We start from the raw sequence: 12,434 nt of genomic DNA on the forward strand, positions 1-12,434 counted from the left end.
GCATACACCAAGTGGGCCCCGGAAGTGGATTTATGCATCAATTACCTACACATGTAAACCCTAGTAGCTTGTCTAGTATATATAGAACATTTAACTATTGTATTAGACGTCTTTTGACCACGTTTCATCTTTGGTCTCAGTTTTGTTTTATTCTTCATCTTAAGAGGCTATTGATCACATTTGAGGGGGCTGGCCATTCGGCCATGCCTGAACCTTTCACTTATGTATTTTCAACGGTGGAGTTTCTACACACCATAGATTAAGGGTGTGGAGCTCTACTGTACCTCAAGTTTCAATACAATCACTATTATTTTCTATTCAATTCTCTTTTATTCTTATTCCAAGATATACGTTGCACTTCAACTTGATGAATGTGATGATCCGTGACACTCATCATCATTCTCACCTATGAACGCGCGTGACTGACAACCACTTCCGTTCTACTTGAGGCCGGGCGCATATCTCTTAGATTTCCCAAGAGAATCTTCGTGGCATAAGCTAGATAGATGGCGGCATTCATGGGGATCCGGAAAGTCTAACCTTGTCTGTGGTATTCCGAGTAGGATCCCCGAAATCCGGAAAGTCTAACATTATCTGTGGTATTCCGAGTAGGATTCCGGTATTGAATGACTGTGACGAGCTTCAAACTCCTGAAGGCTAGGCGTTAGTGACAGACGCAAAAGAATCAAGGGATTCTATTCCAACCTGATTGAGAACCGACAGATGATTAGCCGTGCTGTGACAGAGCATTTGGACCATTTTCACTGAGAGGATGGGATGTAGCCATCGGCAAGGGTGATGCCTCCAGACGATTAGCCATGCAGTGACAGCGTATAGGACCATTTTCCCGAGAGGATGAAAAGTAGCCATTGACAACGGTGATGCCTTACATACAGCTTACCATGGAAATGAGTAAGAAGGATTGGAGGAATGTAATAAGAAAGTAGAAATACAAGAGGAGCACAGCATCTCCATACGCCTATCTGAAATTCCCACTATTGATTTACATAAGTATCTCTATCCCTTTTTATTTTCTTTTTATTATTAATTTTTGAACTCATCATAAACCATTTAATCTGCCTAACTGAGATTTACAAGGTGACCATAACTTGCTTCATACCAACAATCTCTATGGGATCGACCCTTACTCACGTAAGGTTTATTACTTGGACGACCCAGTACACTTGCTGGTTAGTTGAACGGAGTTGTGGAAAGAAAGTGCTGAGTTAATTTTTATGCACATGCCAAAGAGCCATTATTGTTGATCACAATTTCGTCCACCAAGTTTTTGGCGCCGTTGCCGGGGATTGTTCGAGTATGGACAATTGACGGTTCATCTTATTGCTCAGATTAGGTAATTTTCTTTTCAAAAATCTTTTTCAAAATTTTTCTTTTATTTTTTGTTTTTCCAAACTTTATTTTCGAAAAAAATTAATAAAAATCCAAAAAATTAATAAAATCATAAAAATCAAAAATATTTTGTGTTTCTTGTTTGAGTCTTGAGTCAATTTTTAAGTTTGGTGTCAATTGCATGCTTTTAAAAATTTTTCTTGCATTTTTCGAAAATTCATGCATTCATGGTGTTCTTCATGATCTTCAAGTTGTTCTTGGTAAATCCTCTTGTTTGATCTTGATGATTTCTTGTTTTGTGTTGTTTGTTGTTTTTCATATGCATTTTTCGTTTGTTAGAGTCCATGCATTAAAGATTTCTAAGTTTGGTGTCTTGCATGTTTTCTTTGCATAAAAAATTTTTCAAAATTATGTTCTTGATGTTCATCATGATCTTCAAAGTGTTCTTGGTATTCATCTTGACATTCATAGTGTTCTTGCATACATCATGAGTTTTGATTCATAATTTTCATGTTGTGAGTCATTTTTGTTGTTTTTCTCTCTCATCATTAAAAATTCAAAAAAATAAAAAAAATATCTTTTCCTTATTTCCCTCCAAATTTTCGAAATTTTGGGTTGACTTGGTCAAAAATTTTTAAAAATTAGTTGTTTCTTACAAGTCAAGTCAAATTTTCAATTTTAAAAATTTTATCTTTTCAAAAGTTATATCTTTTTTATTTTTTTATTTTATTTTTCGAAAATTTTAAAAATTATTTTTCAAAATCTTTTTCTTATCTTTTATATCATATTTTCGAAAATATGCTAACAATTAATGTGATTGGTTCAAAAATTTGAAGTTCGTTACTTTCTTGTTAAGAAAGGTTCAATCCTTAAATTCTAGAATCTTATCTTGTAGTTTCTTGTTAGTTAAGTCATTTTAAAAATTAAATCTTTTTCAAAATACCTTTTTCTTAAAAATCTTATCTTTTTATCTTATCTTTTTCAAAACTTTATCTTTTTCAAAAATTTGATTTTAAAATGTCTTATCTAACTTTTTATCTTCTTATCTTTTCAAATTTGATTTTAATATCTTTTTCAACTAACTAATTAACTTTTGTTTGTTTCTTATCTTTTTCAAAACCACCTAACCACTTTTCCCTCTCTAATTTTCGAAAATATCTCATCTCTTTTTCAAAAATTCTTTTTTCTGATTTAAATTTTAATTCTAATTATATCTTATCTTTAATTTTCGAAAATTACTAACCTTTTTTTTTAAATTATTTTCGAATTTTCTATCTCTTCTCTCTTATTCTATTTAATTATTTAATTACTAACACTTCTCTTCACCTCTCTCCATCTAAATATCTGAACCCACTTTTCTACATTCTTCTCCCCTTTCTTCATCTACTAACATAAAGGAATTTCTATACTGTAACATAGAGGATTCCTCTTTCTTTTCTTGTTTTCTTTTCTTTCATATGAGCAGGAACAAGGAAAAAGGCACTCTTGTTGAAATTGATCCTGAACCTGAAAGGACTTTGAAGAGGAAACTAAAAGAAGCTAAATTACAACAATCCAGAAGTAACCTTTCAGAAATTTTTGAACAAGAGAAGAAGATGGCAGCCGAACTCAATAATGATAATGCAAGAAGGATGCTTGGTGACTTTACCAAACCCACGTCCAAATTTGATGGAAGAAGCATCTCCATTCTTGCCATTGGAGCAAACAATTTTGAGCTGAAACCTCAGCTAGTTGCTTTAATGCAACAGAACTGCAAGTTTTATGGACTTCCATCTGAAGATCCTTACCAGTTTTTAACTGAGTTCTTGCAGATTTGTGAGACTGTAAAGACGAATGGAGTTGATCCCGAAGTCTACAGACTCATGCTTTTTGTAACGACCCAATTTCTGGTACGTCATGATCATACTAGAAATTGAGCGCTACCAACTTGTCTACCTAATTATTATCTATTATTTATTATATGAGCCTGATTCGTTGTTAAAAGCGTAGTTATTTTACGAGGTACTTTTTTTTTTTTGAAAACATTTGGATTAACAAACGGTATCATTCATAATCAATTCACAACTAATAATATATAAGACATTTACAAACAACCACACATAAACATATCACAAGTAGTTGACAACATTCGGTGATTCAGCCTTTATTAGAATATACACTGTTAGTTAGAACACCCCTAGATATAGCTAGATAATAACTATATACATATATATACATACAACATCCCAGGTCCTGACCTGTTCAAGAGGTCCCTAAGCTGGCACCCAGGCTAGCCTAGACTCTATACTCACCTAGTCCCTCTAAACTACTAAAGCGAGGGAAAGTATGTTCTAAGTCTTCAAAACTCAAGTCAGGTGGAACATCATCAAAAGGTAGAACATCATTTGTTACTCCTCTGCACGATCAGACATTGCCATATGACGTCTCTCTAGTACCTCATCAAGTAGCCACATAGCAGGAGTCTCGTACACAGGATTTAGGTTAAAGTTCACGTACAAACGGGGTGCGGACATTGGCTGGTCTCACAGTATATACATATAAACAGAGAATGGGATTCACCCTAGACTCAGAAGACTACCTAGAGCGGAATCCTTTTTGCAAACGGTCATCAGCGAACTACGGAAAGAAACTCTTGCTTCCATCTGAAGGGGGAAGGGAGAGAGAAGGGGTAAGAACTGGGGAGTTCTTAGTAGGGCCGGGGTTATTAGTTACGTTCATTAATTTTGTGTTGTTTAGCAGACTAATACCAAAATATAGAGAAGTAGTAAATAGAAGACAGAAAAATAGAGAAAATAGAGAAAACAGAAAAAGATCACAAACAGAAGAATACAAGAAAGTAAAACACAGACACAAACACAGAGAATAGAATACAAACAAAGAAAGCATACATTCATGCAACGATCATAATAGAGAAAATGCACAACCAAGTATGATGCATGTCTAGTCCTAGCGCAGGTAATGAGCTCATCTGTCGGTTACATACCCGCTCCCGACGTTACCCAGCAACCTTTGTCTGGATAAGGCTTTCCTGTTGGCAATAACCACTGCGAGCAACCTTTGTCTTGCAGGGTATCCACTGCAAGCAACCTTTGTCTTGCAGGGCGGCACTTATTAGCCAATATACGCCCAATACACTGTAAGCAACCTCTGTCTTACAGGTGCAACAACACACTCACTGTAAGCAACCTCTGTCTTACAGGAGCACAACACACTCACTGTAAGCAACCTTTGTCTTACAGGAGCACATTCATCTTGATACCTCTGTAAGCAACCTCTGTCTTACAGCAAAGCATTATAGCAAGGTATCCCAGCAAAGCGTTCTCAGTGGTCGTACCACCATCTATCTGACTGCCTTCATGCAGCAGATCATCACATAATCATTATCATTACCATCATTCATTATTAATCTCGTTATTCATCATCACTTTCACATTCTTATACATTACCTCTTTCTTTCTCTGTTCAATCACAACATAACAACTTTCTATAGGTGAACTTCGGCCTATAGAAATGGCACCTCTGTAAGTGAACTTCGGCTTACAGAAAAGGCGCCCCTGTAAGTGAACTTCGGCTTACAGGTATCATAACTCTCTGTAGGTGAACTTCGGCCTACAGGAGCAACACCCTGAGATGCACAATTGATATTCACTGTAGGTGAACTTCGGCCTACAGGAATAACAACTCACTGTAGGTGAACTTGGGCCTACAGGACCTCTAGGGCCAATGGAAAAGCAGCAGATGAACATACAACAGAACATCGTGCCACAAGGCTTAACTCTTTATTCTTATACTCTTCTCCTCTATTCTTTTTGTTATATTACTCTTTTCTCATTATCTCTTTACTCTGTTCTCTGTATCTTTTTACTCTGCTCTAGTTACTCTTTCCTCTGCTTAACGTATGTATTTAAAGCTTATGTAAATTTCGGTATGAATAGTTTGCCTGTCCCAAGTATAGGTTCATTAAGTCTATACTGAAACAGTTTAACTTTTCATACAATACCTAACCCTAGTCGCAACTCAAGGACTAACTATGTTGCCCTAGTTTGTTCACTAGTCTCTGTCTGTTTCTCTGTTGTTAAAACTTTACAGACATTTTCTTTGACTTTTATCTTTTCTTCAACCTTTATCTTTTCTTTATCTTTTCCTCACTAACATGTTATTACCACTCCCTAAGTGTTTTATGAAGGTAATCATGAGATTCTGCACTTAAAGTTGTCTTTCTAAAGCTTTTACAGAAAACTGCCTTTTCTGCATTATTTTATTATTTTTATTAAAATATTATTTTTAATTAAATATTATTATTTAATATTTTATTATTATTTATTATTTTATCATTAATTTTCAAAAATTAACTTTACTTTAACCTTTAACCTTTAAAATTAACTTTTTACCCTGGTAACTTTTAATATTTCTACTTTAACCGCCCTAACTTTCAGAAATTACCAAATAACCCCTCAAACACCAAAATAATTACTTCCTTGCCCTTTCTAAGATCTAAAAGGTGTTCTTCATTGTTCTTCATCACACTCAAAGTGTTCTTCATGTTCTTCATAAATTCTTCAGATTCTTTCTCTGTTTTTACCCGTTTTTCAGTCTTTTCAGCAACCGATTTTTACCATAATTCAAAATAAAATTGCAGCCACTAAAACCCCATCTTTTCTACATGATTTCAACACAAATTGAACCCCAATTTAAGCTCTAGGGTTTCGTTTTCCAGCAGCCATAAGAACACACATTCATAGCTTGAATTTCATCAAATTTCATCAATTTTTCACCAAAATTTCAACAAGAATTACTCATACAAGCAATCAATTTCAAGCACAGCCAAACCATATCATAATCACACAACTCAAACACAATCAATCAGGATTAAATTCGTCAAACCCTACCTGGTTTTGCTGCTCCTAATTCGGTTAAACTTTCAGGTGGTCCTTAAGCACTTTTTCCTCCTAAATCACATCAAGAACAACTTTAAATCCAAAAACTCTCAACTGACCAAATCTCACTCAGTATGTTAGGAAGAGATATCTCACCTTAGACTTGGTGGAAATTCACGTTTCTTGGCCCTCAAGTCAAGTTAAGCATGATTCCTAAGGAAAAACATCAAGAAAACACATGTTTACATGGTTTTCCTTGAAAACCGAATTGAAGAGGGAGGGAGACAGCCATCTCACCTTATTTCCAGCCTTGATAAGTCACATGGTTATGTAGAGGAAGAAGAGAGGATCATTTTGGTGAAATCGGAGTTTTGATTTGAGTTTTAGTTCAGAAGAAATCAAGCTTTGAAGATTTATGAACCAAGAACTTTCTCTCCTTTTTCTCTTGGTGATTTTCGGCCACAATGAGCAAATGAGGCAGCCTTGGGGGTTTTGGGGGTGTAGGGTGAGTTGTGATTGGTTGGCTTGGAGGTAGATTAAAATAATATTAAAATATCTCAGGTGTATAACTACTAAAACTAGATGTATCGGAACACTTGTAAAAACATCTCTAAAAATTATTTTCTGTGCTACTAGCATAAATGACACTAGTAACATATTTATTATGAGAATAGAACATGTATGATGAGGCCTTAGCATTGCTAAAGTCATCAGAGAGTGCTGGTGCTAAGCTGCACCAGTAAACTGTGAACCCGGTTAAACCGATTTTCTGTTTTTAACTAAAACTGACCAGGTAACCTTATAATATCATTCAAGAAGCTTCTAATACTCATATAATGATGATATTACCCTATTATCTCTCTTTTCTCATGAATTGAGTCCGGTTCGTCAAACTGAGACTATTTACGAAAAACCGGATCAAAACTCCTAACCAATACGGTTCAAAAACTATGTTCTTCGTGACTGCGTTATCGAGCTTGACTCGGAAAAGGTTCTAGCTTAAAGATGACATAATGACAATGAGGATTGAGATACTTGATGATATATCAAAGGTTCTCCTTTTACCGATCCTCCGGAGTTCTCCGTATCTTTAGAAAAGATCTCACGTACTCGAAAATTAGGGTTGTTACATTCTACCCTCCTAAAAGAAAATTTTGCCCTCAAAATTTCAGCCGCATGCAAGAATCCATCTTCAAGCAGTCTATTTCCTTCAAGCCATCCTAATGAAGATATCAGTTCGTTCCTTACAGCATCTAAATATCACATAGCCATGGCCATGGAGATCATAACAGCTATAAGAATAGTTGTGCCTGACACGAATTTGTCGTTCAAAACTCGATTAAACCATGCCTATTCACAGTCATTGAGGTCTTATCCGCACCAAACAATCAATATTAAGGTGATCAGTCTTAATATCTCAAGTTAAGTACGAACATTCCCAAAATGAGCACTCATAGACATTCATGCCAAATGTATCTTAAAGATACCCTAACGGCATGAGACACATAAGCAGAGTATGCAATGAAGCATAGTCAGTCCACTCCCCAGGCTCTACTGGGAACGAACTGCTCTGATACCAAATTGTAACGACCCAATTTCTGGTACGTCATGATCATACTAGAAATTGAGCGCTACCAACTTGTCTACCTAATTATTATCTATTATTTATTATATGAGCCTGATTCGTTGTTAAAAGCGTAGTTATTTTACGAGGTACTTTTTTTTTTGAAAACATTTGGATTAACAAACGGTATCATTCATAATCAATTCACAACTAATAATATATAAAACATTTACAAACAACCACACATAAACATATCACAAGTAGTTGACAACATTCGGTGATTCAGCCTTTATTAGAATATTGACTGTTAGTTAGAACACCCCTAGATATAGCTAGATAATAACTATATACATATATACATACAACATCCCAGGTCCTGACCTGTTCAAGAGGTCCCTAAGCTGGCACCCAGGCTAGCCTAGACTCTATACTCACCTAGTCCCTCTAAACTACTAAAGCGAGGGAAAGTATGTTCTAAGTCTTCAAAACTCAAGTCAGGTGGAACATCATCAAAAGGTAGAACATCATTTGTTACTCCTCTGCACGATCAGACATTGCCATATGACGTCTCTCTGGTACCTCATCAAGTAGCCACATAGCAGGAGTCTCGTACACAGGATTTAGGTTAAAGTTCACGTACAAACGGGGTGCGGACATTGGCTGGTCTCACAGTATATACATATAAACAGAGAATGGGATTCACCCTAGACTCAGAAGACTACCTAGAGCGGAATCCTTTTTGCAAACGGTCATCAGCGAACTACGGAAAGAAACTCTTGCTTCCATCTGAAGGGGGAAGGGAGAGAGAAGGGGTAAGAACTGGGGAGTTCTTAGTAGGGCCGGGGTTATTAGTTACGTTCATTAATTTTGTGTTGTTTAGCAGACTAATACCAGAATATAGAGAAGTAGTAAATAGAAGACAGAAAAATAGAGAAAATAGAGAAAATAGAAAAAGATCACAAACAGAAGAATACAAGAAAGTAAAACACAGACACAAACACAGAGAATAGAATACAAACAAAGAAAGCATACATTCATGCAACGATCATAATAGAGAAAATGCACAACCAAGTATGATGCATGTCTAGTCCTAGCGCAGGTAATGAGCTCATCTGTCGGTTACATACCCGCTCCCGACGTTACCCAGCAACCTTTGTCTGGATAAGGCTTTCCTGTTGGCAATAACCACTGCGAGCAACCTTTGTCTTGCAGGGTATCCACTGCAAGCAACCTTTGTCTTGCAGGGCGGCACTTATTAGCCAATATACGCCCAACACACTGTAAGCAACCTCTGTCTTACAGGTGCAACAACACACTCACTGTAAGCAACCTCTGTCTTACAGGAGCACAACACACTCACTGTAAGCAACCTTTGTCTTACAGGAGCACATTCATCTTGATACCTCTGTAAGCAACCTCTGTCTTACAGCAAAGCATTATAGCAAGGTATCCCAGGAAAGCGTTCTCAGTGGTCGTACCACCATCTATCTGACTGCCTTCATGCAGCAGATCATCACATAATCATTATCATTACCATCATTCATTATTAATCTCGTTATTCATCATCACTTTCACATTCTTATACATTACCTCTTTCTTTCTCTGTTCAATCACAACATAACAATTTTCTATAGGTGAACTTCGGCCTATAGAAATGGCACCTCTGTAAGTGAACTTCGGCTTACAGAAAAGGCGCCCCTGTAAGTGAACTTCGGCTTACAGGTATCATAACTCTCTGTAGGTGAACTTCGGCCTACAGGAGCAACACCCTGAGATGCACAATTGATATTCACTGTAGGTGAACTTCGGCCTACAGGAATAACAACTCACTGTAGGTGAACTTGGGCCTACAGGACCTCTAGGGCCAATGGAAAAGCAGCAGATGAACATACAACAGAACATCGTGCCACAAGGCTTAACTCTTTATTCTTATACTCTTCTCCTCTATTCTTTTTGTTATATTACTCTTTTCTCATTATCTCTTTACTCTGTTCTCTGTATCTTTTTACTCTGCTCTAGTTACTCTTTCCTCTGCTTAACGTATGTATTTAAAGCTTATGTAAATTTCGGTATGAATAGTTTGCCTGTCCCAAGTATAGGTTCATTAAGTCTATACTGAAACAGTTTAACTTTTCATACAATACCTAACCCTAGTCGCAACTCAAGGACTAACTATGTTGCCCTAGTTTGTTCACTAGTCTCTGTCTGTTTCTCTGTTGTTAAAACTTTACAGACATTTTCTTTGACTTTTATCTTTTCTTCAACCTTTATCTTTTCTTTATCTTTTCCTCACTAACATGTTATTACCACTCCCTAAGTGTTTTATGAAGGTAATCATGAGATTCTGCACTTAAAGTTGTCTTTCTAAAGCTTTTACAGAAAACTGCCTTTTCTGCATTATTTTATTATTTTTATTAAAATATTATTTTTAATTAAATATTATTATTTAATATTTTATTATTATTTATTATTTTATCATTAATTTTCAAAAATTAACTTTACTTTAACCTTTAACCTTTAAAATTAACTTTTTACCCTGGTAACTTTTAATATTTCTACTTTAACCGCCCTAACTTTCAGAAATTACCAAATAACCCCTCAAACACCAAAATAATTACTTCCTTGCCCTTTCCAAGATCTAAAAGGTGTTCTTCATTGTTCTTCATCACACTCAAAGTGTTCTTCATGTTCTTCATAAATTCTTCATATTCTTTCTCTGTTTTTACCCGTTTTTCAGTCTTTTCAGCAACCGATTTTTACCATAATTCAAAATAAAATTGCAGCCACTAAAACCCCATCTTTTCTACATGATTTCAACACAAATTGAACCCCAATTTAAGCTCTAGGGTTTCGTTTTCCAGCAGCCATAAGAACACACATTCATAGCTTGAATTTCATCAAATTTCATCAATTTTTCACCAAAATTTCAACAAGAATTACTCATACAAACAATCAAATTCAAGCACAGCCAAACCATATCATAATCACACAACTCAAACACAATCAATCAGGATTAAATTCGTCAAACCCTACCTGGTTTTGCTGCTCCTAATTCGGTTAAACTTTCAGGTGGTCCTTAAGCACTTTTTCCTCCTAAATCACATCAAGAACAACTTTAAATCCAAAAACTCTCAACTGACCAAATCTCACTCAGTATGTTAGGAAGAGATATCTCACCTTAGACTTGCTGGAAATTCACGTTTCTTGGCCCTCAAGTCAAGTTAAGCATGATTCCTATGGAAAAACATCAAGAAAACACATGTTTACATGGTTTTCCTTGAAAACCGAATTGAAGAGGGAGGGAGACAGCCATCTCACCTTATTTCCAGCCTTGATAAGTCACATGGTTATGTAGAGGAAGAAGAGAGGATCATTTTGGTGAAATCGGAGTTTTGATTTGAGTTTTAGTTCAGAAGAAATCAAGCTTTGAAGATTTATGAACCAAGAACTTTCTCTCCTTTTTCTCTTGGTGATTTTCGGCCACAATGGGCAAATGAGGCAGCCTTGGGGGTTTTGGGGGTGTAGGGTGAGTTGTGATTGGTTGGCTTGGAGGTGGATTAAAATAATATTAAAATATCTCAGGTGTATAACTACTAAAACTAGATGTATCGGAACACTTGTAAAAACATCTCTAAAAATTATTTTCTGAGCTACTAGCATAAATGACACTAGTAACATATTTATTATGAGAATAGAACATGTATGATGAGGCCTTAGCATTGCTAAAGTCATCAGAGAGTGCTGGTGCTAAGCTGCACCAGTAACCTGTGAACCCGGTTAAACCGATTTTCTGTTTTTAACTAAAACTGACCAGGTAACCTTATAATATCATTCAAGAAGCTTCTAATACTCATATAATGATGATATTACCCTATTATCTCTCTTCTCTCATGAATTGAGTCTGGTTCGTCAAACTGAGACTATTTACGAAAAACCGGATCAAAACTCCTAACCAATACGATTCAAAAACTATGTTCTTCGTGACTGCGTTATCGAGCTTGACTCGGAAAAGGTTCTAGCTTAAAGATGACATAATGACAATGAGGATTGAGATACTTGATGATATATCAAAGGTTCTCCTTTTACCAATCCTCCGGAGTTCTCCGTATCTTTAGAAAAGATCTCACGTACTCGAAAATTAGGGTTGTTACACTTTTCCCTTTTTTTGTAAGAGACAGAGTTAGAATATGGTTGGATTCACAACCTAAAGATAGCCTAGACTTCTGGGATAAGCTGGTCACGGCTTTCTTGGATAAATTCTTTCCTCGTCAAAAGCTGAGCAAGCTTAGAGTGGATGTTTAGACCTTCAAACAAAAAGATAGTGAATCCCTCTATGAAGCTTGGGAAAGATACAAGCAGTTGACCAAAAGGTGTCCATCTGACATGTTTTCAGAATGGACCATATTAGATATATTCTATTATGGTCTATCTAAATTTTCGAAAATGTCATTGGACCATTCTGCAGGTGGATCTATTCACCTGAAGAAAACGCCAGAAGAAGCTCAAGAACTCATTGACATGGTTGCAAATAACCAATTCATGTACACTTCTGAGAGGAATTCTGTGAATAATGGGACGCCACAGAAGAAAGGAGTTCTTGAAATTGATACTCTGAATGCCATATTGGCTCAGAATAAAGTGTT

General features: G+C 36.0%; 1 non-coding gene across 1 annotated transcript; it reads right to left on the reverse strand.

Annotated features, from left to right (window-relative positions):
• Positions 1–12,072: 12,072 nt before the first annotated feature.
• LOC130959763 (small nucleolar RNA R71) lies at positions 12,073–12,176 on the reverse strand. The gene has a single exon (XR_009078830.1). It is a non-coding gene; the product is annotated as a small nucleolar RNA R71 (small nucleolar RNA).
• Positions 12,177–12,434: the final 258 nt, after the last annotated feature.

This window comes from Arachis stenosperma, chromosome 10, assembly GCF_014773155.1.
Source record: "Arachis stenosperma cultivar V10309 chromosome 10, arast.V10309.gnm1.PFL2, whole genome shotgun sequence".
In the NCBI taxonomy this organism is placed as follows: Eukaryota; Viridiplantae; Streptophyta; class Magnoliopsida; order Fabales; family Fabaceae; genus Arachis; species Arachis stenosperma.